Here is a 23,827-nt window from a genome sequence, read left to right on the forward strand (position 1 = left end):
ATAAAATTCCAAAGAGACTAAGCTCATTTGAATCCAACGTCTTACCTCTGCAATAGGAAAATATGAGCATGGAATAACACATACATATTTCAAAGTTGATCAAGCTGCCATCAAAATAATGTTGAGATGTCCGCCAAGTCAAAGAGGTATATTTTTCTATTTTTCAAGTGTAGAAGTTGAATAGAATAAAATGTAATTATAATTTTGGTTCTTTTTTAAAGGAATTAAAAATATTTTACCATTTGATGAAAACCTTAGTTCACCAATTGATGAAAAACATGGTGAAGATGGACAACCAAACCCTCAACAGAGTCCTCCAATTCCTTGACATATTTCTCAAACAAAAGAAACCTTAATCGATTGATTTAAAAATGATAAAAGGGAACTCCAAGTTCTTATTAATAAATTGGAAACGCCAAGTGGAACTAGTTCTCATTTGACAACTCTCACCACCTCATTGGAATCTTTCATCTCTCATATAGATTCTATGAGTGACCCAATTAACATGTGGTCCAATAAGAGGGAGGAATAAAACTAATTTTATACATGTAGTTGTTGGAAGCATGTGTTGTTGTAGTTGTCATTGATGTCAAACTTGTGGATTCTAGATAGGTGTTGGTTTAGAAAGTCAATGGTGCAGAGACATCTTGTTGTGTTGGTGATGCAGTTGTTCTATTGGTTGTTTTGGAAGTGTTAGGGTATGTAAACTATTGTTAATACTGTTTGTTGTTGTTATCTTCTTTGGATATAGTTTTGGAATCATGGAGACGATAGTTTTGTGGCCCAAAAATATCTTTGTGTTCTCCAGATGTTGTCGCATTTTTCATATCTAGTTGTGATAATTTATGTTAGACCTATCCTTAGATCTGAATATATTTTGTGTAAGGTTGTTTGATGTGTTATGGGTTCATAACATGTGGAGACCCAGATTAGAGTCATTTGCATTGAAGAATATGTTTTGACTATTAATCTCTTAAATATGGATGCATTGCATGTTGATATGATGTTAGTTATGTTCCAGTGATTGTGGATCAATGAATTGATCTTTGGAAGATGTGTTTTGGTCCCCTCTTTCTCTTGGAGTGGATCAGCATGTGTGTTTTTGATCTAGAAGGTATATTTTGTTCCAGGCCAACTTGGTTCAAGTTTTGATGACCTATCTTGTATATAGGAATGTATGTGATTGAAGTTTGTTATAGAGAAAAGAGTTGAATGTGTGAGAGTGGGAAGATAAGTGTAGAGAATGTGAAAGGAAGTGTGTGAAATTTAGTGAAGAGCAAAGAAGAAGAGTTGTGTTCGAATGATATGCAAGATCTATTTTGAGACTATGGCAAAGGTATGAGATAGAGTGTTGACAATTGAGGTCTAAGTTGTGTGTTTTGATGGTGGCCACTTGATGTGGAGTTCAAGGACAACTTTATAATTAGGAGATCCTTCTTTTCAAATTATTTTTGTATCTTACCCTATTGCAGTTAGCTTTAGGTTTTGCAAGTCCTCTTTGTATCTTACCCTAAGAGTAGTTAGCCTTCATTTGCAAGTTTGGAGAAATGAGCTCTTTGCATTATAATTTGATATTCATAGCATATATTTTGTGGGCAGGTGCTCATTGTAGTTTTTCTTTGTTTGGGTTTTCCACATATAAAATCTTGGTGTTCATGTGTTTGATACGTGTTGTTGATTATTTGTTTATGTGTTGCATTAATTTTTGTTTAGATTGATTCACCCCCCTCTCTCAGTCCTACCTTGGGTTTAACAGTAGTGCCCTAAATTGTACTCACCTACAATTTTGTCCTCACTTAGGCCTCACTTTGGTGTTCCATCCTCCAAGGCCTAATTGCAACATTGATTCTACTCACACCACTCTTTTACCTCACATTTTAACCACATGTCCAGCTTGACCCCCAATTTGGAATCTTGATTTGTAGGACCAAGATGTACCACACCCTGGTCTCAAATCAGGACCATGATGTACCATGCCCTAGTCCTGAATCAAGATCAAGGTGTATATGCCATGGGCCTCCTAATCAGGCCCCAAATTGGCCCCCTCTAACAGTCACCTTTGATGAGTAGGAAATCTAGCCCCATGTCGACTTGTTATAGAAATTCAATTGGATTTGCGATAAGCAAGTATAAAAGGAGTTCTACCCCTCTCATTTAAAATCTAATGGAATTCCTAATCAAATCAAGAGAGAAAAATTGAGATCCTACATTCAAGTGAGCAAGCAATAAATATTATATCAAGCATTGGACCAGAAGTGAAGTCAAGATTCAAGCATCAAAGATGAGATTCATGTTCTATGTATTTATAAAGACAACTTGCATGAAACCCTAATTCCTTTGTGGAGACAACCAAAACCTCATTAAAGGTATATCATTAGTTTTTTATTCATTCTCAACCTTACCCTCAAAAGGAAATTATTTTACTGCAGTCTTTCATTTATATTTTCAATTCAATTTCATGATTAATTCTAAAATCAAGGTTTGACCTAAGGCAACCCCCTATTCCAAACATATTTCCCCTTTTCATTGTGTGTAGGAACATGTACATAAATGAATTAATGAGGATCAACAAGATTCATAGAGACGAACAAGTTCAACTTTCGACTCCGAGAAATTCAGAGGATCATGGTGAATTGATACAACCTGATCTTGAAAATCAGGTCGAACTAATCTTTCATAATTCACTATCTTGCGCTAATATTCAACAATTCAAATCAATTCAATTCAATCTAAGGAGGATAGAGTCCTATCAAAGGATCTTTCAATCTGATTGGAATCCTATTCTTACAAGGTTAGATCTATTAGATTCCTCTCCTTAATATAATGGTTAATTAGGTCAATTAGTTGTTTAATTATCTTAATTCAACCCTAACTCTAAATTTCCACTATTACAATACCTTGAAATTTTCATACCAACAAGTAAAAAATATTTTAATTTAATTTGTGTGTTGTTTGTGGAGATGAAAAATTACAAATGATCAAAACAATAAATTCAATAAACCCAATTCAAAATTGATCAAATCACTCAATGAAGCATAAAATGAATGAAGGACATGATGAATAAACCAAATGATTATACCTTTATCCAAATACCTTTCTTAGCTCCATTGGTGTTGAATTTGTAGTCGATCGAATGTGGATTGCTCTACCATCACAATAGCATCAACATAGCACAATGATAAAAAGTTTGCATGAATACTCAATGATTGTAGATGGATCTAATGAGGTGAGAAAGAGTAGGTTCATAAGCATCATTTGATATTGATTAATGAATAGGATTAATTAGATAGATCAACATACACAATTAGTTGAGTCAACAAAAGACCTAAATTTAGGGGATCAACAAATAGCCTAATTTAGAGAAGCATATGCATGAGGACAATTTGATGAAAGGACTAGAAGTGGGTGTTAGTGGAATTGAAGAAGGGAATGTGCATGATAGTTAAAAATAGAATTTAAATAAATAAATTATTTAATTATATATGCATGATAAAATAAAATAAAAATAATTCTTTTATTTCTTTTTAGAGGAAATGTGTTTAGGAAAATGGATTAAATAAAATTAAAATAATTTAATTTAAAAATGGATGAATAATTAGCCAATTAAACAATTAAAAATTATTATCTAATTATAGCATCGTAAATTGTCACCGGGGCAATTTACACCTCATGTTTGTGCCCCTACTTTAGTGTGTCTGCCTCTCTTCTCCAATCTGGGTTCGTTCAATGCCTTAACTCCAATTTTGATGCCATATACACCTGCCAAATGACTCTTTGGAGGGGTGTCCTCCCTTTTGGGCTTAAATTTTGGTCCCTGTTTGAGGAGGACTAGGATGCTAGCACACCGATTTCCCTCAATGGGGCCCATTTTTCAAGTGGAGGATGGGACCTATCTCTCCAGTGGGAAAATAAATTGGTCACTCTATATGACCATTGGAGGTTGGCCTAATCGGCAAATTGACCTAGGATCTCATATATAAATACATTAATCAATTCATTTCAAATATAATTCTCCATATCCAAGCAATCAAGAATTCAAGAATTCAAGCATTCATCTTCAAACAATTTCAAAGGTCTTCAAGGCTGCATGTTCTTCATTCAACCATTGTGGAGAAAATTGCATCATTCAAATGCAAGCATGTGTGTGTGATTAGGGTTTTGTAATGTTCATGTCACTTCATACAACATATGTGATTACATTCAGGAAGCAAAGCATCATTATCGATCAGTACAGATATGTGGTATATCTTACCATTATTTATTTTAGTATTTATAATATTTCATTCAAGGTTAATTCCTAAATTGAGGTTTGACTTAGGAAAACCCCTATTACCAAAATATTTCTTTTTTCTAGTGTGTGCAAGAATAGGTACAGAGCTACGATCTTTAGAATCAATTTTAATTATAGTAACAAATAGATCGCCCTTTGGAGTGCAAAAAGTGCAAAGCACCAAAGAAACCACTATCCCAGTCCCGACAAATCAAGAGATCCTTCTAGGAATAGATCCGAATGTATTTGCATTCCTCAGATCCAAGTTTATGGCTCGATCCAATTATTGTAGCTCACTGCTTATGCGTTTTTACATCAATTCCAACACATTTACCCTTTTTAGGATTAATGATAGTCCTAAAGATACTGAGAGGGTGGGTGAATCAGTATCTAACTGGTTGACAAAATATTTAACCTTATTAATTATTTTTCATTCTAAAATAATGTACCGGTAAATAAGAATTAATGCAATAAACAGGAACAATAAAGACATCATAGAAAACACACCATAACACAAGATGTTTAACGAGTAAACTCAGTGTGGGAAAAACCTTGATGGGATTTGTGACCCAAAATATTCACTCACTGGCCAATGAATAAATATTACTTACAATGAGGGGCCTGCACATGCAAGAAGGCCAACTGCCTGGAGCTCCCTGCTCAATCTACAAAATAGAAGTCTCACTGACTTACAAAATGGATTATGAGAATCCAATATAATGCATTGCTTCAAATCAACATCAACTATGCCAGGTTTAGTACCGGTTTAAGCTCATACTATAACCATAAACCTTATACGAAATCTGCCTTATGCATTCACATATATGTTCCTTATTATTTGCTCATTCCTATTCTATCTCTACTCTATATCAAAATGATTTACAAGATCTCATACATATATGAGTTTATTACAATATGCCATATTGGCTTTACAAAATATAATTACAATTAAATACAATAAACAAAAGTTTATTCCTGTCGGTGGGGGTGTCGGTAGGCATTGTAGTTGCTGCCGGTGAAGTGTCTGCCAGTGTCGTTGCCTGCCAATGGTTTACCATATGAATGCCACAAGGTTGCCTGAAGGTTTCCATTAGGTTTCCATCAATGACAACACCATCATTTCTCATTAGAGTGTAGAATGCCAACAATCTCCTCCTTTGGCACTGATGGCAACACTCATGAGAAAAAACCAAAGACTGTTCCAAAAAAGTGAAGTCCAAAAAATTTACCAAAAAGATGTACTCCCCCTGAGCAGATGATCTCCTTTGATTAGCCTTTTATCTCTATCCATTACTCTCCCTTTGACATCAATGACAAAGGTTGTCAAAAATTGTCAGACGAGTGCAAAATTTCACCTTAAGATTTGTAATCGGTTGGTTACAATCTGAAATATATCAGCCAAAACCAAATTTAAACTCTGCATGAATCTGTTGCTGTCATTCATGGTTGCCTCACTTCGTTGGATCATACTGGTGAGATGATGCATACGTTCCTTCGGTGATATTTCTCCTTGAATTAATGCCTTAGAGATCTCATTTCTCAGATAGATAAGAGTATCCAACTTAGGATTAAGTTTATACTTAAGCTCTCTGGCATTTGCCTTGATCCTTGCTTTTTCCTTCTCAAATTTCTCCAACTTTTCTTCGAATCCTGCTATTTCTTGCTCAATAACTGATATAGGTTCAGATGAACCAATAATGTTATCAGCTATATCATCAATTTCTTTTTGTACTTTTCTTATTTCCTTTTCAATGTCCTTAGTCAACAGATGTGGCTTGCATGTTTCTCTGTACAGTTCCTTATACTCCAAAATTGTTGTATTTAGTGCCGGTAAAAGTGTGTTAATATGTTCAATGCACTTCTTTATTGTCTCCTCAAAGAATTTTTCTTTTTCTTTTTCCATTTTCTCTTTGAATGTATCCTCATTTACTTTATCCACTGTTATTACATTTCCAACAATAAATTTAGACAATGTGTCTAACTGTCCTAAAGAATCCTTTACATGATCTACATTACATTTTGGTGCAATCATCTTAAGAATAGGTATTGCATCATCAATTACCTTGTAGGCCAATGCATTACAGTCAGTTATCTTCTTAATTGAGTCCAGAATTACCTCTGTCACATTAGTAGGTCTGAATTTGGATGTCTGACCAACTGCCTTTATTATTTCAGCACTTCCAACATTTGTTACCAATTGCTTGTATCAACCTCCAGTGGATCAGTCTGAGTTTGCATTTTAGTTAGCAATGGTTTGGGTTTCTCAGGGATTATCAGTTTTACTATCTCAATGTGTACCTGTTCCTCTATCGGTTTCTCTATTGGTTTCTCTGTTGGTTTCTCTGTGTTATCAGCTACCAGTATCTCTATCTCTATCTCTATAGGTTTCTCAGTGCCAGCATCTATACTACCAGTATTCATTCCACTGTCCAAAGGTTGCTCTATATGCTATGTTTGCTCTGGTTTTTTTAACCTCAACATTTTCTGTCGGTTGCTTAACAATGTTTCCACTGCCAACAATGTCATTTTGTACCTTTGTGTTGTCCTTGTCCACAACAATGTTCACTTCCTGAGTATCAACATTCATGGTGAATAGAATTTCTGATTTAGGGTTAGTGTCATCATGTATTATGTCCACATTTTCAGTAGCTGGTGTATCATCAATATGTACCAGTGCAGTATCCAAGGGTGGTGGTAAGTTGTCCGTTGTTTTGATGTTTGGTATTCCACCAACTTTACCTTTCCCTTTGTCCTTGTCCTTCTGATATACTTTGAATGTTTTCTTAGGTCGGTTTAATTCTTCCTATTTTTCCTTTTCTACAAAAAAGATATCCCATCTATCAGTCATTTCCTCTGCAATTTCATTAACTCTACTAGCCATTAAGCTCACCTATCAGTGACCACTAGCAAAAACTGATATGTTAGCTTCACAAATTAATTCATCAATCTCCTCTTTAGAGTTAACTAGATGTACAACTAGAAGTTTTTCAACCTTAAGTTTCTTGTCCAACTCCATTACTGCAATCCTCTTTGCATCTAACCTTTTATATAGATCATTTGGTAAGTCATCTACCACTTCAATTAACACTTTCTTATATATGTCTAGATGTAGAATAATACCATTTTCAACACTTTCCTTTTCTGAATCAGTGAATTATCCAAAGGTGGTATAACCTGTTTCTGTTTCTTCTTGGGTGTTAACTTCTTTGTCGGTTGTCTTACCACTTGTTACTTCTTTCTCAGAGTTCTTGTTTTCTTCGGTGGAGGAGAGGGTACTGGTGAAGGTTTTCTCTTCCTATCAACTCTCTTAAATTCAACAGGTATCTCACTATCAGATGATGTGCCAATCGATGAAATGTGTGCCTCTGGTTGCAATCCTTTTAGTTCACTTTCCTTTATTCCAGTAAGGTTCATAACATTTTATTTTATTTCCTTTACCTATTTTGATGCATCTCTTATGTACTTTTCTCTTCTCTTTCTTTGTTTCATTGTTTGTACATCACTCTCAATTATTTCAGCACTACCAAAAACTTTTTCTGTTGGTTCTCTAAGTGCTTCTAATAGGGTTTTAGCATAAGTCTCAATAATATTCACATCAGCCTCATACCCCATTTCAGTTACCCATATAGTTCTAGGAAGAACTGCTTCCATCCACATTTCATCTTTCTTAATCACAAAGCAGATTTCCTTATCATATTTATCTACTATACTCTGTGGTAGTCTCTCTCTGGTTTTCATTTTGGCTTGGAAAGCTTTGAAATATTCAGTTATATTGTTTTCCCTAGCAGTACCCATGCCGGTGAAGGCTTCTTGCAAATGTTTGCCTACCGGTATGTCATATCCAAAATCTTTCTGTCCAATACTGAGAATTTGTTTTGAGAAATACAACATAAGGCATACCAAAAGATTACCAAAATGAAATGTCCCTTTCTTTTCACCTTTTATCTTTTTCAAGTTATCTACTAGTTCATCCTTCAACCATTCAAACACATTTATTTTTGCATCATTATTTACCATATCATAAGCATTTTTAATGCAAAGACGAGAAACTGAGTTAAGTCGGTTTGCATGTGTAGTCTTGTAGCCTAAAATCATACTTATGAATCTCACATTGATATCCTTGATGTCATTTACTCTCAGAGATCTACTATGAGATGTTACTCCAGTTAAGGTCATGACTGTGTTGTTAGGTACCTTCTTTATCTTGTTTGGTCTACTACCGGTTGAGGGTAAACCTGTCACTGCCCTAATTGCTTGTCGGGTGAATTTGCAAATTGAATCTAACCAAAAAAATTCTCCATGTGCCCTACTTAGGACAATTCTCACTACCTCCTCTAGAAATTTAGGGATGTTCAAGATTTCCACAAAACCTAAAGTCTCAATAACCTTGTGCTCAGGTTTGACATTACCATTTTCTTCACAAATTATAGTTTTAAACACCTTTAACACTTCCACAGAACCTAATTCTTCAATATTGCAATGAATATAGATCCTAGGGTCTTCAGCATAAGCTACACCTTTAGGAATTTTTGAGAATGTGTCTATGGAATCATCTTGCTTAGCTATCTTGGGAATAATTTTGAAAACAGGCCTACGACGTTTTACAATTTCCACAATAGTATGGTTTGCAATAAATTTGGGAGCAGAAGAGGAAGCCATTTGAAAAATACCTTAACTTGCCTGATAATGTTTGAGTGCTTGAAATAAATTGCTTCACTTCTTTGCCTTGAATGCCTTCACTCAGATTTCACGCTCTCTACTAGTTTGAATGTTCGGTGATTCAAAAATGAAGGAAAACCAATGATTTATAATGAAATTTCTTTCAACAACCGCAATAAATGCTCATCGGTTAAGTGAAACTTAACATATCTGCCGGTAAAGAAGAAATCTATCTTCTCACCATCAATCGAGGGTAATCTGCATGATGTTCAACTTGCTGTAATACCCCCAAAGAGTTACTTCTCAGTTGGATGAAGAATCTCCTATCGGTGGAGTAATACTCTGTTCTACCGGTGAAGGAATAATCTCATCAATATTCTGATCTGTCTTTCTAATCCATTGTTTTGAAAATTCTTTCTTTACCTCATCAACCTTTTCTTTGCCTTTCAAACTGGTTCCTTTATTGTTTGTCGATGAAGTCTTGCTTCTACAAAATTTTGCAATATGTCCAATTTTGTTACAAGCATAACAAGTCACATTATTCTTCTGAATAGCCTTTCCATATCCTATGCCGGTTTGTGTTCTGAATTGATTAGGTAAGTGCCCAAATCTTCCATAAACATAACATCTCACATTCATTCTGCAGTTTTCTGAATTATGACCAACTTTGTTGCATTTGGAACATTGACCGGTGGGTGCATTAATGTTCTAATTGTTTCTAGATCTACACTGATTTTCTTTATGACCAAACTTGTTACAGTTAAAGCATTTCCCATTAAATTTGTAAGCATTAGGTTGTCTTACCGGTTTACTAGTGATCATGATTGTTTGCATTACCGAAACTTTCACCAACTTCAAATCAAAGTCCATTAGGATCTCCATTAGGTTTCTGACTTTTCAGCATATCATCAAGTTCTTCTGAACTTTTCTTGAATTTCTCTTTGTGTTGATTTGTAGTAGCCAACTCATTTTCGAGAATTCCCATTTGTCTCATAAGTTCAATTTTTTCATGCTGCATATGAAGTAGATCTGTCTTTAACATATCATTTTCATGACTGAGTCTTAGAATTTCATTTCTAGTAACATTGAGTCTCCTAGTCAAGTCATCTTCATTCTTCTTCTTATCTTCAATGTCTTTACAAAATCTCATAGTCATATCTTGCATTTCATTCCTCATAGTCATGTTTTCTTGTCTCAATTTGTTCACAAGCTCATTAAGAATTTCCTTTTTATCATTATCATTCTGCATCTTCTCATGAAGTTCTTTTCTTTTATTTCTAGAAATAGTAAGATTCTCCTGAAGTCCTTGAATGAATTCCTATGCAGTCCTTAGATCATCTTCAAAAGTTTGATATTCTTCAACTTCTCTAAATCATACTCTACAAGAGCTCCTTCCAATTGCTTTCTTAAGTTCTCCATCTATACCGGTGTCAAAATCTTCCTCAAGTTGTTAGGCTTTTGAAAAGAGAGGACGAGGCTCTGATACCAATTGTTAGGATTAATGATAGTCTCAAAGATACTGAGAGGGGGGTGAATCAATAGCTAACCAGTTGATAGAATATTTAACCTTATTAAGTATTTTGCATTCCAAAACAGTGTACTGGTAAATAAGAATTAATGCAGTAAATAGGAACAATAAAGACATCATAGAAAACACACCATAATACAAGATGTTTAATGAGGAAACCCGATGTGGGAAAAACCTCGGTGGGATTTGTGACCCACAATATTCACTCACTGGCCAATGAATAAATATTACTTACAATGAGGGGCATGCACATGCAGGAAGGCCAACTACCTAGAGCTCACTGCTCAATCTACAAAATAGAAGTCTCACTGACTTACAAAATGGATTATGAGAATCCAATATAATGTACTGCTTAAAATTAGCATCAACTATGACAGGTTCAATGCCGGTTTAAGCTCATACTATAACCATAAACTTTATACAAAATCTGCCTTATGCATTCGCATATATCTTCCTTATTATTCACTCATTCCTATTCTATCTCTACTCTATATCAAAATGATTTAAAAGATCTCATACATATATAAGTCTATTACAATATGCCATGTCAGCTTTACAAAAGATAATTACAATTAAATACAATAAACAAAAATTTATTCATGTCGGCTGGGGTGCTGGTATGCATTGTAGCCGCTGCCAGTGAAGTGTCTATCAGTGCTGGTGCCTACCAGTGGTTTACTAGATGAATGCCACAAGGTTGCCTGAAGGTTGCCAGTAGGTTTCCATCAATGACAACACCATCATTTCTCATTAGAGTGTAGAATGCCAACAACCCTAATTTTAGCATTTTCACAATTTAATTTAAAAGAGGGTATCAAATCCTAATCCAGTGAATCTAATATAAATTCTCAGCCCTATCCTTGTGGATTTGAGGCTATATCTATTGGGTTCACCTCTCTTTAATGTATTGGTCCCTAAGTAAAAATCAATTGTTTTCATATATCTAATTATGGAAACCCCAATTTTTCACCAGCACATTTTGGTGAACCCAACACCTTACACCTTTAATTCTAATTTATGTTCTTGTATATGAGTGTTTATGTAATTTAAAATTCAATTTTACATTTACAAGCTCAGTTTCCATTTGAATTAAAAAAATTTAGAGGTTAAATTCAAAAACACCCTAATTTTTAAATCTAAAATTGAGCTTGTGGATTGTCTAATTTGGATCAATTATTTTCAGATCTGATTGAAGAACTTTCAAATTATCAATTTTGCATTCATAGATCATATTTTAATCAAATCCCTAATTTATTTTGGTTAAATTGCTTTGTGGGTTGCATAATTTTTCCAATGAATTTTCAGATCTGATTTTGAACATTAATAATGGCATTTAATAGATCTTATTTATTTTTTATTTCACATATTATTAATTTTCTTTTCACTTACATTTATCATAATCATGTATTGGATAATATCTTCTTTCATTTCACATTGCTTCTTTTCATTCATAGCACTTTGGCATATTGTATTTTTAGAATTTCTAGATCACTCCCTTTTAATCAATTAGATCACAAAGCTTTCATTTATAGTTCATTTTGTGTCATGGTGATACTTTTAGGGAAATTAATTTCATATACATATCACTTAAAATCTTTTGTAGATCCTAATCCTATAGATGTTAGTGGAAACCTAATACTTGTACCTCTCCTAGTGTATCTAATGTGAACGCAGAAACAACTAATACTCCTATTAATGATCTCTCTAATGGAGAGAAACATGGCACCATATTATTCTCATACACATACCCTAGTGCAAGGGGGGCAAGATCAAAATATTGGTGTTTCTATTTCTCCAGATCTTCCTTACCGCTTAAAGAGAGATTAATCACAAAAGACATACCATTATATGCAAGAAAGGACATCAAAAACATGAAAAATGCAACCCCTAAAGGGAATAGTGACACTTTAGATAGGGAGAAAGAAAGGGATAAGATTTGTGCCCCCCAAGTATAGAGGCAAGAATGAACCATGTTGCTGCCCCAAGATGTTTGATATTGAAAAAGAATCACCTCTTATAACAAAGAGCCCCCAATTAAGTTAACTACTAGTGTCATAGGGTGAGGAGAAACATGGAGGGTGAGTAGAGTGGTAAGGCACTACTTTCTCACTGAGAAAGAGAGCAATATCAATTGAAAGATCTATACAAGCCCTATCAAATTGTTCTTGAACAAATTCCTTAAATTCTTTACACTTTCGAAGAGAATGAGAACCACCATGATGATAAATACAATGTTCACTACCTTGTTTTTTCTTATTGCTAAACTTTAAAAATAAAAAAACAACATTCTTATTATACTTTTATTTTCAAAAGATTCTAGTTGCTAATATCTCTTGATCATCAATAGGATTAGGCCTTGTCTCTTGTTAGAAGAATTATTATCATCTAGGAAAAGGATTGTTAGATGAATTATTATCATATGTGATTTTAACTATGCCTCTATCAATGAGTCCTTGCATGCCATTTTGAAAATTAGGACAATCATTTGTATTGTGATCATTGGCTAGGTAATATGAGTAGAAAGGAGTTTTTGAGTAAGAGGCACTTTTAGATGAATGATAGGTTTTTTGTCTTGTAAGATGATCTTTGAAGTATTGAATCCTAAGGATATCATCCATAGGAGAATCATGATAATGTCCTAGGCCTTTTTTGCTAGCTTGCATAGGATGTTTTATAAGGATTCTAATCCCTTGTTCATATTTTCCAAGTCCTTGTCCTCTAAAACATTATTTTGATACTATGTTAAAGACACTCCTATAAGAATTTATTGATTGAGAAGGAGGAGGCAGGAACATTATAATGGATTTCCTTGAAATTTGTATTGTAATTTTTTTTAGAAGGAACAAAGGGACAATTATATGAAGAAGGAATATCTTGTGGAGGAATATTTTCCTTTCTATCATCATGCATATCCTCTTTGGTAGATTGGGAAAGAAGATCCTTATCATCCAAGGCCTCATTTTTTGTTAATGTTATGTTGGGAGATATATCATGAATGAAATACATAATATCATCCTCTCTATAAACATTTTGATTATTAAGATAGGTTCTAGGAGAAGAATATGTGATCTTTCATCCTAGTTCTCTCTCTTTCTCCCTTTTGAGATTACCTCTTTTTTAGAGTTGCATTTAACATATATAAATGTCTTTTCTTGCTTTGGATATTTATTCATGTGAGTAAATTGTGCATTTTCTAATGTTTAATATCTCCTTAGAGGTTGTGTAATTCTTCTCATTTTCCCTATTCTTGGGGGGCAATGGTCTTTCTCTCTTATCCTTTCTAAGGACCCACTTTTCCTTTGTTGAGTGGTGTTTTCTTATGATTTGATATTATTCCTTGTGTGAAGTTGTTGTTTGCTTAAGGATTCTTTATTATGCAAGAGGTGTATGTCCTTGGCCACAACCTCTTTTACACTTGGTAATGTATATCTATTATAAACAAATCCATCACTTTGGGTCAAAAGTGAGTCATCCTTCATCAAGAATCTCTTTCACCTAGCAATAGGGAGAAGGTAGGAATTCTTGTTCTCTATCCCTTATTTTGGTAGAAGATGCTATATTTGTTCAAAAAATCCACTTGGAGGTAGACATCTTCTAAGAAAAGATCTCTTCTCCTCCAAGGATCCTCCTTACACTTGTTGCAAGATATCTATTTTTCAACTATCTTATAGTTTCTTATAAGAGTATTCCCTCTTTAGCTAGGATTTATGAACATTGTTTCCTAAAGGATATCTCCTTGGTGTTGAAGGTGGGTATCCTTGTTTCGAGCTTCCTTAAGACATCAACATAGGGCTATGTTGATATTTTAAGGAGGGGGGCAGGGGGGGCATACATATTGCTCTCTTCATACCATATTGTATCATATATTTGCATGTCTTAAATGGTGTGTTCAAACTTAGAAATAGAGAAAAAAAACTCTTGTATGAGATGCTTCATGCCCTAAACTAGACATAGCATTTGATATATGCCTTAAACAGGGTGCACATCACCAAAACTAGAGAAAACAAACTCTTATATGAGATGTTTTTGAAACCAAACATTTGCCCCTTGACATTTTCATTTGCATTTGCATTATATGTTTTAAACAGGTTGAAGTACACTTGAAACTAAAGGAAACAAACTTCTATATGGGGTGCTATACAATTGAAATAAGACATCACTTGCACACACAAATGAGGATGAGTGGAACTAGCAAAACACAACTAAACTATTCCTACTTTCCTCCCAACATGGATCACCTAGAAAAACACATCTAGAATGTGTATCCATGTCCTCTTTCATCATTAGTCTCATGGATCACATAAGAAAAATACATCTACCATGTGTAATACCCTAAAAATGGTGACCTAAACCATGGGCCCCTAATCTCGACAACATCACCAAGGTCCTAACCAAAGACAATTAAATCAATCTTGAGCACCTATTTAATTAATTCTTCAATCATTAGTGTTAGAAGGCAAATAAATCACTCTATATTAATTAAATATTTATTTAATTAATTAAATCATTCTAAGTAAATCATTTTGATCAATTATCCTATTTATTTAATTAAATATCCTAGCATATTTAATTAATAAATAAATTTGCCATTTAATCATAAAAAAATGAATTAATTTACAAAAAGATATTTATCACAAAAAGAGGAATTAATTTGCAAAAGAAAGAGTTAAATTGGAAACAAAAGAAAAGAATTAAATTGAGAGAAGAAATTAAACTTAAGATATTTTTTTTTCTAAAATTGAGATAAATGAAAAATCAAAAAAGCAATTAAATTGAATTAATCATTTTCTCTAAAAATAAAACTTAAAAGCTTTTCTTGAGGAAATAAGTTCAGTTGCATTGAAAAGGCTTTTTCTAAATAAAAATCTCAAATAAATTAAAGAAAAGTGCATGGAATCGACTATTTTTATCTCAAGTGCATGGAATCAACTAAATTTATCTCCAATGTAGACTCAAACTTATAATCTAAATGCATTCAATCAAGCTACAATAGGAATTTATCTTAAGATTAACTTAATCCGATCTCTCGGTTATTTCAATTATCCTAAATTGTGCTTTTTCTTGAGGAATCTCAACCGCTCATTGCTAATCGATCTTGACCGTTGGTCTCTCTTTTGAGTCTCTATAAATTCAATCTTCATCTCTCATTCAAAACACCCTGGAGATTTATTGTTATTATGCAGTTTTTGCTTTGGAGTCATTGAAGATATTATGCTTTGAGATTATTGCATCTTAGTTTAGCTTTTTGCATATTTAGTTTAATCACAATTGCTTGAATTCATATAGCTTAATATTCATTCATCTAGTTTAATATTGCATATCTAGCTTAATCTTGCATACATTTAGCTTATTCTTGTGCTCATATAGATTAAATCCTTCATCTTGGTGTAAAATAGTCACTGGTATTGCTTAGGAAAATCTGAGAGTAAGTCTATACTCGCATCTTTTAGAAGGTAATAGGTCGATTTGTTATGGTTTTCATATTCATGATTATATTTGTCTAAACATGCATGCAATTACTTAATTGAAGTGTTGTGTCTTACAATTTGCAGATATTTATCCACTTTTCACACACATTTTTGGCGCCCACCGTGGGGCAAAGGACTACATCTTTCGGCCTCGTAGATTAACTTATTTCTATTTTTTCAGATTTATTTTTTGGATTTTTTCTGTACAGTTACTACAAAAACTCATACGAGTTTTCATAGAGGCCCAAACGATAAACTGTAGGTATCGTACAGTCCATCGTGAATGATCATACGGCTTGGTGAGAATACTCGTATGGTATTCTGGTTTTTGGTATTAAAACATACTACATTTTTAGGATTTTCTTGTTGAATTTTATGGTACTAATGCTAGCCCTAGCTTGTTTTCTGTCTGCTTGAGAGATTTTGACAGCCTAGCCAATTTTTGCAGAATGTTTGTCGAAGAACACACCTGTTACACAAAAACAATATGACTATTGGTTTGTTGTTTTTGCAGAATGTCTGAGGAGATTCAAGTGAACTTTGTGTATTCTTTAAATTCATTTTTTAGGCACTTAAATTGCTATCTGGTTAATGAACAAATCTGTCTTTTGTGTTTTAAGAAAAATCTAAGAGGTAGGAGAGTATGCTCTTGTCTGCATAGACAATCAGAAATCCAAACCCTCAAATCTTTTTCTAAGTTTGAGATTTGTGTACCTTTAGTGAGCCTATCACAGTAGGAAAAAGTAATCACCTTGTGAGAACGACCCAAGTGAGTACAACTGAACTTGAGCATTCCAACTCACTATAATAAATAGGCCTTTGGTGATTAAAGTCTCAGAGGATGGGATTATTTGAGTTTTCTTTTTGAGATCTCTCATATCAAGCATTTTGTAGGGCCTCCTGGTCTCAATCACGTTTACGTGACTACAACTTGTTTCGGTACCTTGTCGGGCTATAGGCCTCAATCATGCTTGCGTGACTTGAAGGGGTAATTTTGAATGAAATTCCTGACTAAGAACTATAAGATAGAGGCTACTCGATTCACCTCCGAAAGGGGGGTAAATCTTTGTGCAATAGAGTAGTAACTCTCCCAAGATACTTGTCATTTTTTGCCCCCATTAGCATTTGGAGTCGACTAATATGACGTTGATAATCCATTGCATGAGACTCAGTGGCCATATTCTGATTAGCTATTGGGTGTGTACCTGAGTCTGCAAGAAAAGGTTTTCTTCTCTAAGCCAACTTCGGTAGGGTTAGTGTGTTGTGCTAAAATTCACTATACATCTTGCAAGTTTACTGTGTTTCCATCCCTGAAACTGAAACTAAAATACTGAAATTGGAGAAAACAATAAACAACTCAGTGATCAAAACTTTGTCTGTGTCAAAAACTGGTCTTTGTCAGTCATCAAAACTCAGTCCTAGTCAAAATATGGTCTCTGTTAGTCATCAAAACTTTGTCTGTGCCAGAATCTTGTCTCTGTCTAGTCCACTGTCATACAAGTCTATTGAATTATCTTCTGGCTATATACCTATTGTCGTACAAGTCTTAATTGGTCCTGTCAGTTTATCATCTGGCCCTATCATAATTGTCATCCGGGTATACAAAATTGTTGTTCTGTTATAAGAAAATTGTCTTCTGGTCTTTAGTCTACTGTTGTACGAATAATCATCATACTCATCAGATTATCACCTAGAGATCATTAAACCATCATGCGAGTTTAGGCAGCAACTCATACGAGAAACTGCCTATATCATCTAGGAACTATTACATTATTGTCTGGGTAAAAAAAAAAACTTTGTCGTACGAATTCCTGATTTTGTCAGTCCAAAAACTTGTCTGTCTACACACTTTTCTAGAATAATCATACTTGCCTAATCAGTCTACAACGAGCATAAATTTGGTCATCATAATTCTATGTATAAACAATCTTGATAGTGTACCCCTGTCATTGTGTTGCACATTTTGTCGATCATCTTTCAGCTAGTTTAATCAACTACTTATCAAACTTAAGTTACTTTGATCACGTCTTATATAGGATAGATCATTCCTAAAACCAGACCGAGTCTTAGTCACTTCTCTCAAATCAAACTAAGTTACTTAGATCATGTCTTATATAGGATAGATCATTCCTGAAACTAGACTTAGTCTTAGTCACTTTCCTCAAACACTACATGAAACGAACATCTAGCTTCAATTTTATCTTGACTTCTTTATCACATCTAGCTCTTGGTCTCGTCGGTTGTAAATGCACGTTCAAACCAAAAGCTCTTCTAAAATTTTTGACAAAAGTAAGAAGCCCATGGCTACCTTGGCCCAACAAATTCAATATCTCAAGAGAGAAATATATGACATTCAATCCCAACAAAAAGATTCAATGACCCCTCTTGAGATAAAATTTTATGCTATTAAGAACACCAGACTTCAAGAAATGCTAAAACAATTACATAAGGGGGAACATAAAGTAATTGGAAATCAAAATCCAAATCTCATACAAGATCACAAGACACCTTCACCAAGAGAAAAAGACGTCTATCCCCTAGATAAACAATTTACACCTTTGGGGCAATCTATCGAGTCAACTTTGGAAGAGCTTCTTGAGCATAATCTTATCATATTTCCTAACAAGATCGCATGGGGACGTGAAATTTTGAGTAATTACTATGCATATCATAGGTATAACAAACATAAGACTTCAATGTGCATGAAATTAAAACATAAAATTCAAGACCTCCTCGATGATGGTGTTATTGAAATTGAAAATGTTAAAAATTCACCTAAGGAGAAACCGGATTTCATTTCCAAGTGTAATACCCTAAAAATGGTCACCTAAACCATGGGCCCCTAATCTCGACAACATCACCAAGGTCCTAACCAAAGGAAATTAAATCAATCTTGAGCACATTATTAATTCTTCAATCATCAAATGCCACATGGCAAATCAATAACTCAATATTAATTAAATATTTATTTAATTAATTGAATCATTCCAAGAATATCATTTTGATCAATAATCCTATTTTAGTTTATTAAATATCCTAGCATATTTAATTAATTAATAAATTTGCCATTTAATCATGCAAAAAAGGAATTAATTTATTACAAAAGAGGAATTAATCACAAAGCAAGAGTTAGATTGAAAATAGAATAAAAGAATTGAATTGAGAGAAATCAAACTTGAGATATTATTTCTTCTTCTAAATTGAGATTAACTTGAAATAAAAAAAACAATTAAATTAAGTTATTAATCATTCTCTAAAAATAGAACTCAAAGCTTTTGAGAAAAAGAAGTTCAGTTTCATTGAAAAGACTCTTTTCTTGAATAAATCAAAGAAATCGCATGGAATCACCTATTTTTATCTCAAGTGCATGGAATTAATTTAATTCTATCACCAATGCAACTCGAACTTATAACCTAAATGCATTTCAATTAAACTATAATTAGAATCTATCTCAAGGTTAACTGAATCTGATTTCTCAATTATTTCAATTAATCCTAAATTTTGCTTTTTCTTGGTCTCTCTCGTGATTTTCTATAAATTCAGCCTTCAGCTCTCATTCAAAACACCCTGGAGATTTATTATACACTTTTTTCTTTGGAGTCATTGAATATATTGTGCTTGCTTTTTGAGATTATTTGTATATTTAGTTTACTCATGATTGCTTGAATCCATATTGCTTGAATCTTTCATCCATATAGCTTACTATTCATCCATCTAGCATAATCTTGCATCCATTTAGCTTAATCTCATGCTCATATAGATTAAATCCTTCATATTGGTGTAGTCTAGTCACTGGTATTGCTTATACAAATCTGAGAGCAATCTTATACTCACATCTTTTAGAAGGCAATTAGTCGATTTGTTATGGTTTTTATATTCATGCTTATATCTATCTAACCATACATGTAATGAATTAATTTAAGTGTTGTGTCTTGCAGCTTACAGACTTATTCCACTTTTACACACACACATTTCTGGCACCCATCGTGGGGCAGAAGACTACTTTTTTCAGCCTCCAAGACTAACTTTTTATTTATTTTTATTTTTTTGGATTTTTGACTTTTCAGATTTTTGTCGTACAGTTGCAGCAAAATATTGTACAACATATCTCACATGCCAGAATGACAAACTGTAGGTATCATACGATCTGGTACGGATTATCATACGACTAGGTGAGAATTATTGTATGGATCTATATTTTTTTTTTGGTAAAAAAAAGAAGATTTCATTCTTCAGGCTCTCTATTCAATTTTGATTATATTGACGCTGACCTAGGCTTATTATCTGTCTATCTGAGAAATTTTTACAACCTAATCTGTGTTTTGCAGAATGCCTATCGAAGAATATGCTTGTCACACAAACACAATATGACTACTGATTTGTTGTCTTTGCAGGTTGCCTGAGGAGAATTGACCAAACATCATGTATTCTTTAAATTCATTTTTAGGCACCTAAATTGATATCTAGTTAAAGAACAAATCTGTATTTCATGTTTTAAGAAAATTTTGAGAGGTAGAAGAGTATGCTCTTATTTGTATAGACAATCAGAAATCCAAACCCTTGAGGCATTTTCTTTAAGTTTGTGATTTGTATATCTTTAGCGGGCCTGCCCTCTCGAGGAGCTAATAACTCTATAGCATTACGACCAGTGAGAGGGGAACGACCTAAGTGGGAATGACTAAACGCCAAGTACTCCAACCCACTATAAAATAAATGAGATTTGATGAAAATCAAGTCAACGATAGTGCTCGGGAATAGTTCTCTTTTGTACCTTCGGGAATATTAAACCTTGGTTTTCAAGGCTGGGAGACCTCTTAATTGAGTTTATACCTCGACGCACTGAATGGATCCCTTACTAGTTCCAATTAAAATTAGAAGCTACTCGGTTCACCTCTGAAAGGGGGGATAATATTTGTGCAAGAGAGATAGTAACTCTCCAAGGATACTTGTCATTTCATGCCCCCATTAGCATTTGGAGTCAGCTAATACAGTGTTGAGAATCCATTGAGTGAGACTCAACGATCGTATTCTGATTAGCTATTGGGTGTGTACCTGAGTCTACAAGCAAAAGTTTTCTTCTCTCACCAATTTCCATAGGGTTTGCATGTTGTGATTGGAGTTATTATTCATATTACATGTTTTCTGTGTTTTCATCCCTAAAACTAAAACTGGAATACCAAAACTGGATAAAACAAGAAAGAAACTCAGTGATCAAAACTCTATCTGTGTCAAAACTATGCTATCTTGATCGAAACTCTGTCTGTGTCAAAACTAGTCTATCCTAATTAAAACTCAGTCAACCTCAAAACTGGTCATACTCAGTCATTGAAAACTCAAAATTTTGCCTTTGTCCAGTAAATAGTCATATGAGTCTTCTGATTTATCATCCTGCTACATACATATTTTCGTACGAGATTCCATCAATCTTAACAATCTGTTGTTTGAGCTTGCATTTTGTGTCGTATGAGACCTTATTACTTGTCGTCCTATTTAGGGAACTGACGTTTTATCCCAAATTCTGTATCGTATGATAAACCATTGCATTGATCAATTTGTCATTTCAGACTTACCCATCTATCGTATGGTACTAGGCAACAACTCGTACAAAATACTATTGTCATCATCCTGAAGCTATTACACTGTCTTCTGGTCCTGTAAAACCTGTTGAACGAATCTTTGATTTTGTCAGTCTAGAATAGTCAAACTTGCCTAAAATAGTCTACAGCGAGCATAAAACTGGTTACCATAATCCCAAGCATAAACAGATCAAAACAGTGTACCTTTGCCATTTGTGTTGCACGATTTTGTCGATCATCTTTCATCTAGTTCAATCAACCATTTATCAAATTTGTCACTTAGATATCGTCTTACATAGGATAGATCGTTCCTGAAACTAGACCAAGTCTTAGTCACTTCTCTTAAATCAAACTAGGTAACTTAGATAAACGTCTTACATAGGATAGATCATTCTTGAAACCAGACTAAATCTTAGTTGCTTCTCTCAATTGATCTGTTAAATGAACAACTAGCTCCAAATTTGATCTTGACTTCTACATCACAAACAACTCTAGGTCACATCAGTCAATAAAAATGCCTATTCAAACTAGAAGCTCTTCTAAAAATTCTGACAAAAGTAAGAAGCCCATGGCTACCTTGGCCCAACAAATTCAAGATCTCAAGAGAGAAATATATGACATTCAAGCCCAACAAAAAGGTTCAATGACCCCTCTTGACATAAAAATTTATGATATTAAGAACACTAGACTTCAAGAAATGCTAAAACAATTACATAAGATGGAACAAAAACTAATTGAAAATCAAAAGCCAAATCTCATACAAGATCATAAGACATCTTTACCAAGATAAAAAGACATATATCCCCTAGATAGATAGTTTACACCTTTGGAGCAATCTATTGAGTTAGCTTTGGAAGAGCTACTTGAGCATAATCTTATCATATTGCCTAAAAAGACCACATGGGGATGTGAAGTTTTGAGTATTTATTATGCATATTATAGACATAACAAACATAAGACTTCAATGTGCCTAGAATTAAAACATAAGATTCAAGATCTCATTGATAACGATGTCATTGAAATTGAAGATCCTAATGACTCACCTAAAGAAAAATAAGGAACTATTTCCAAGCATGATCAAAATTATGAACCTGTGTCTAGTAATGGCTTACATGTAGCCTCCATCTCTTCCATAATGCCTCCATCTCCTGAGGCTTCTCAACAATAATCCATGTCATGTCTCTCAAATAATGAACCTAATGATGAAACTTTCCATGCTGATCCTCAAGGGCTATCTCAAGGGCCATCCTATCCAATGGTTAAAAAATATCCTACCTCTCTAGAATCCCATGAGGATCCCATTATACCTTTCCATTTCTTCCAAGATGATTCCCTTCCATCTCAAAGTAAAAGCATACTTCCTAAACAAGATCGTGATGCCTCTTCCACTTTTTCAAATGATCATATTCAAAATGAGGAGTCAAACACCCCTCCTGTTCTATCCAATGGTCCTCTTCCACATCAAGATCAAAGTATCCCTTCATCTCCTTTTCATAATCCTCCACGTTCACCTCAAGGATCCATCATGCCTACAAAGCCCTCTTATGATCCTACAAGTTGAAATATTTATAAACGCAAAAGGGTAGAGCTTCACAAGAAAGAATCCCTCCATGTTAAAAAAACTATTAAGAGTCATGGTCTCAGTGAAATTCCTTTGAATGTTGGTACACTTGCTAAACCAAATTCCAAGTACACGCCTTCCCCTTCATCTCTTCAATCCATTTTAGGACCCTATATTGCTCCATACCTTGTGTAGGATCAACAAAGGAATACATCTTCATGTACCTTCCATCCATCTAGAAGGACACAAAGGCTCATTGAGAAAAAGAAAGAAAAATCAAAATCTATATGGGTTCCTAAGGCACTTGTAGAAGCAGTGCATTCCAAGAAAGTGTAAAAGCATAAAAAATCAAAAACCATGTGGATTCCTAAGCAGTTTCTTGAAGCACAACAATCTAAAGAAAAATCCAAATCAACATCCCTGGTTGTTCCTCCATCCAAACCTTCCAAATATATTTCACCATCACCTCTTTCATCCATTTTGGATCCTTATGTCCCACAATCTCTGGTTGTTCCTCCATCCAAATCTCAAAATTTGAGATCTACTTTTCCTCCATCAATCCACCATCCCTCAAGATGTGTGCTAATGGTGATCTCACAAATGTTTCCATTCGCTCATGCACCAAACTTTCAATATCTGATCCATTATCCAACACCTCTTTTTCATCCTTCCATACCCTTTATCCAGTCATTTGCATAAGGCTTTATCCTAGTTTCATCACAAAATCCAAAAAACTAAGGAAATCAACATTGGAGATGCTAGACA

Source organism: Cryptomeria japonica, chromosome 11, assembly GCF_030272615.1.
Source record: "Cryptomeria japonica chromosome 11, Sugi_1.0, whole genome shotgun sequence".
NCBI lineage: Eukaryota > Viridiplantae > Streptophyta > Pinopsida > Cupressales > Cupressaceae > Cryptomeria > Cryptomeria japonica.